Source organism: Bidens hawaiensis, unplaced genomic scaffold, assembly GCF_021521415.1.
Source record: "Bidens hawaiensis isolate Kalapana, Puna unplaced genomic scaffold, B.hawaiensis_p1.1 tig00050225_1, whole genome shotgun sequence".
Classification (NCBI taxonomy): domain Eukaryota; kingdom Viridiplantae; phylum Streptophyta; class Magnoliopsida; order Asterales; family Asteraceae; genus Bidens; species Bidens hawaiensis.
The window spans coordinates 63,702-69,492 of record NW_027499001.1 but is presented as its reverse complement, the minus strand read 5'-3'; positions in this window follow the sequence as shown (position 1 = coordinate 69,492).

The following is a 5,791-nucleotide window of genomic DNA, read 5'->3' as shown; positions in this document are numbered from 1 at the left end:
GGGGCGTCTAAACCGACCTCAAATTTCACAACTTTAATTAAATTATCAGTCAACCACTACTTTCGGGTCGTGTGTGACCAAACTCATTTTTGAAACGTAAAAACGGATAACCGTGATAGGCACGCAAAACGAGAAAAACGACTAATAGTAATTGTGACCATGGAACTCTAAACGATATCACAATCTGAGTCCGGAGAAGTGTTTCTGGGTTAACATTGACCACAGAACGGGTACAGTGCTGGGTTAACAGTGTCCCCAGATGTACCGGTTAACTTGGTTAAAGTTATATTAATAATGAGTGTATAGTAACGATCGTAGGGATCATATTACAGATTGGACGGTTAACTGATAATGATTGTTGTTACCTGCTTGCATGTGCTAAGGTGAGTTTCACGAGCCCTTTTTTCTGAATTATTTTCAAATATATTCCCGGGGCGGAAGCATGTTACTATTGAAATGTTTAAGTACATACTGAACGCATGGATTTGCGTGTATTTATAAATATTTGATTGTACGGGAATCGTACGGAATGGGTACAGTACTGGGTTAACAGTGTCCCCAGATGTCTCTAGAAGTGTTTCTGGGTTAACATTGCCCCCGGAATGGGTACAGTACTGGGTTAACAGTGCCCCAGATGTCCAAAGAGGTGTTTCTGGGTTAACATTGCCCCCGGAATGGGTACAGTACTGGGTTAACAGTGTCCCCAGATAATATTATATTATGATATTGATTTTATCCAGGTTTACTCAAATTGTGAAACTCACCAATTATTCGTAGTTGACCCGTTTTCTCACATGCTTTTCAGGTACAATTAAGATGAAGTGATTGCTTACGTGCTAAGTGCTTGATGTCTGTAAGATTTGCGTGCGGGATGTTAGGATATATTATAATAAATAGAATAATGTATCGTATGGTATGATGTGTGTATCACCTAGACGGTAATGAAATACGAGATAATGTAATTTGAAGTATATTAATGCAATCAATTTTCTTTATAAACAATGTGGTTGATATCAGAGGTGTCTGTTGCATCCCGTTTACGTTTCCGCTGCGGTTACGGGGTGTTACAGAAGTTGGTATCAGAGCCATTGGTTATAAGGAATTAGGATGTCTTTAAAAGATACCTAAAATATAACCAGTAGCTCAAGTATTATAGGATCTGAATATCAACTAATAATTTATAGTGACGAGAGCTGGATGAACTTGGATGGACAAGTGAGTTATTATGGTCCGGAACATAATAACAGACTTGTCCGCACGAGGGAATTCAGGGGAAGTCACGGGGTACATTAATAGGTAAAAATGGCAACATATGTGTAAAGTATATAATATTATTTATAAGTGCTAATGTGTGTATATATATATGTGCATATCTTGTGGGTACAAGTATTGAGAAATAAGACCCGGATAAGGAACCGGGGGATGAAATAATAAAAAGTACCGAGGATGCTGAAATTTCTAGAGCATCGGTTGATGATAAGCCTGACTTATCGGGCTATAGTTATGATAGTACCAAGTTAGATCTCCCGTTTGACATTAACCAGAAATATCTAGTAACCGTCACTCCCAACCGAAATTAATAAATCCCTTACCCTACCAACACCGGTACAGTATGTCTTAATAGCCCCCTATGTTCACCCGAACCGTCGACCCTCACGTACAGACGGATCTGTACCTGAACCCATTCCTATTTCATTAAGGTAAAAAAATAAATAAATAAATAAAATGAAATAAAATAATAATAATAATAATAAATTTGATAGTAAATGAGCAGATAAAAATAATATATAGAAATATATATGTATTTCTCACTCTCAACCGTATGAGACATACCATCTCCAGATCGAGAATTACCGATTTTAGCGAACCTAGAACGCCTGAGGACATTGACTGAGCAAGTGTAGAGTTTCCCATAATAGTAATTGATAATATTTGAAGGCAACCCATGTTGCTCGATTACCTTGCACCTTGCAACTCCCTATGTTATCCTTACATCCGTTAGATGCCTATACCCATATATGCTCGAATAGAATGATTACCCATACACAAAGAGGTGTTGGAATCATTATAGCATAGTTGGTTGTTCATTCGTAGGTGGTATACCGTGTATGCCGGATATACAAATAGACACGGATATTATAACTCCGTGGTACGTAATCGTTTGGTGCTCACGGTGAGCATGTATCGGTTATGCTGACATGCAGAAGGATATTGAAATCAAGCATATTAAACATTGATCTTTGTTGAGAAAGATCTATATGTCAGTTGGTGAAACATATTTAAACGTTAACCGACGTCAGGTTAAGTCCATATGTTATTATATTTGTGGGACATATATACTAGATGACGGTATGTGTAATATATATGATAATATTTGGTGTGTATGTGTACCTGTTGTTATGATTGAGCTGGTAACGAGTTATACGGTGAGATTAGTATTGATTACAGCGTACGGGATGAGTACGGCAGAATGACATAAAAAGAGTAGCTCCAATGATGGAGATGGATATGATTCAGTTGATTGCTCAAAGATAGCAGATGATGATACCGAATGTCGTATCACAGATCACTGCTAGTGTTGATGCAAATGTGATCGCAGAATTATAGATCGAGCAATCACATGATTATGAATATTTCAACTCTTAGTGTTATTACTAAGAGTGATAATGTTCCACCGAATACTATTATGACTACAAGTATTAGTTATAAACTAAACATGAATAGTAGTCGTAATGAACTAGATCCGGTATGAAGGATATGTTTGTTGGTTGTGTTAAGGAAATTATTAATAGTTACTGATGGTAAAGGGAGGAATGGATTAGCGAGTGGATAGAAAAGATCGAAATGGTTAAGGATATTGGTAAGAGTCTAGAACATTGTGTAGTGAAATATGCTACATATATGTTGGTAGATTATGTTGTATCGTGATGGAACACGATGGCACAAAATTATAATTAGAAAATTATTACTCAGATGATATGGTCGGAATTTAAAATTCTTGTGCTAGAACACTTTTATTCGAGTAATTAAGTTCAGAGACTGGAAATTGAGCTATGAAAGTGTAACACCCCGCAACCGCAGCGGAAACGTAAACGGGATGCAACAGACACCTCTGATATCAACCACATTGTTTATAAAGAAAATTGAATACATTAATATACTTCAAATTAAATTATCTTGTATTTCATTACCGTCTAGGTGATACACACATCATACAATACGATACACAATTCTATCTGTTATAATGTATCCTAACATTCCGCACGCAAATCTTACACACATCAAGCACTTAGCATGTAAGCAATCACTTCATCTTAATTGTACCTGAAAAGCATGTGAGAAAACGGGTCAACTACGAATAGTTGGTGAGTTTCACAATTCGAGTAAACCATGATAAATCATTATCATAAAATAATATTATTATCGATGTAATTATGCTGAGCCCACAAGTGAAACCTCTGACTATCACACACAACCCCCGTGGCATATCCCCCGCCCACGGACCCGTGGCATATCCCCCGCCCACGGAACTGCCCCAAACCGCTATGTCTAACATTACATAGCAAAATATATATAACACCCAAAATAGACATGTGCAACTGGCTGGGAAACATCAGCAAATCCATGCCGGACCAGTTGGGTTTGTCAGACCAATAGTACTATCCACACTCTACCGGCTTTCAGTTAATCACTCGTGTTCCGGGGCCTTAGAATGATAGCAACTTAGACAATTACTATCTTAGTACATTTCCGTACGATTCCCGTACAATAAAATATATGTAAATCCACGCAAATCCATGCGTTCAGTATGTATTTAAACATTTCAGTAATAACATGCTTCCGCCCCGAGAAACTATTTAAAAACAATTCAGAAAAAAGGGGCTCGTGAAACTCACCTTAGCACATGCAAGCAGGTAACAACAATCATTATCAATTAACACGTCCAATCTGTAATATGATCCCTACGATCGTTATTATACAAATATTGTTTATATAATCTTTAACCGTAACAACCGGTACATCTGGGGACACTGTCCACCCAGTACTGTACCCATTCCGGGGGCAATGTTAACCCAGAAACACTTCTACGGACTCAGATTGTAATATGGTTTAGAGTTCTATGGTCACAATTACTATTACTTTGTTTTTCACGTTTCAAAAATGAGTTTGGTCACACACGACCCGAAAATAGTCGTTGACTGATGGTTTAAGTAAAGTTGTGAAATTTGAGCTCGGTTTAGACGCCCCGATTGGCCGCGGGACCCGTTTCCGTCTTTAGCGCACCGGAAAATGTTAAATCGGACAAAAATTACTCAAATCATCCGAATTATTTTCGGATGATTTATTTTTGCTTGTTTAACTCAATTATAAGAAGACAGTTCATTTTTAGGACTTTTATTCACCAGTCAGCTCGCTTATGCGAACTTTACCGGTTTACGCTTTTTAAACTTTAAAAGTTTGTTTTAAAACAAATAATTATCCGTTTGATCTCGGATCTTGAAATTTTGGACATATCACTTTTTGACAGTGGGGAATTTTATAAAAATATTTCCAGAATTAATTTCTATATTTAAAATTTATTTATCTATTTTTAAACACCATTTAAACACTAATTATGTCGTAAATACCAAACGATCTTAGAAAAATCCCAAATTTTTCCTGGATGTCCCCTGCCATCCACATAGTCCCCTGTAATTTTTCCAGAACCAAAATCTCATTTTACATGCCATTTTCACTAAAACCGAGCTAGAAAACCCTAGAACTCGTTTAACCGAAAAGCCTACTTAGACTTCTCCAACTGACCTCAAATTTTGTGTGTGACTTATACATGATATAAAAATCTTATCTGCAATTTTCCAGAATTTTTCATGATATTTAACTATTTTTCACCATTTTTAGCCAAAACCGAGCATTAAATTAACCAAATATTCATCCTTTGTCCAAAAATTACCAAAAATTCACAGAACTCTTATTTTCATGTGTAGAACATCCCTGTAAAATTTCATGACCTAACTCTAAACACATCACATTCTGTCCAAATCTCCAAAACCGAACATAAACCGAATATACCTTTCGTTTTCCGCCACTACAAGCTACAAACTCGTCTTTCCGCCTTATCTACCACTAAATACAGAACCTACAACCAACATACCACAATACCAAGCAAGTTACACTCACGATCAAGCCATTTCTTTCATGGTTTCAGTTATGATTCCAAAAACAAAGATTTAACCGTAAAAATTCGTTTTTGATTCGTTTAACTCCTTTCTTGGACAAAGATCCCTTGTATAACCCGTATACATCACTTGATCATGCAAGAATCGGTTTTCATCATTGAAACCTCATTTTCTTGCAAATAAACTCAAGAAACGAAGATGGAAACGTATATAACTCGGTTTTTACCTCGGTTTCCTTGTTAGAATTTCCGGGTTTTTGATGATCTTGTAGAGAGAGTGAAGATTGTTGAATTGTTGGATAAAAAAAAAGAAATGAAATGAATGGGGGTAACCCTTTGGTCCGGTCGCAACTAAGGAGGGGTGGGGTGGGACCCACCTCTTCATTCCTATCCACACATTTGGATTCTCGTAATCCGGATAATGTTTTAGATAATCTGGTTTGGTTCGTTTTTCGGTTAAATGTTTAATTCGGCTTAAAACGAGGCTAAAACGGTCGTTTTTCGGCTTAAAAATGAAATTTATATAAAACCGATTTAAAAACTTCAAAAACTTAAACCCTGACATTTATTAACTTAAAACATCATATTATTAATTATTGCACATCTTTTTCGGCT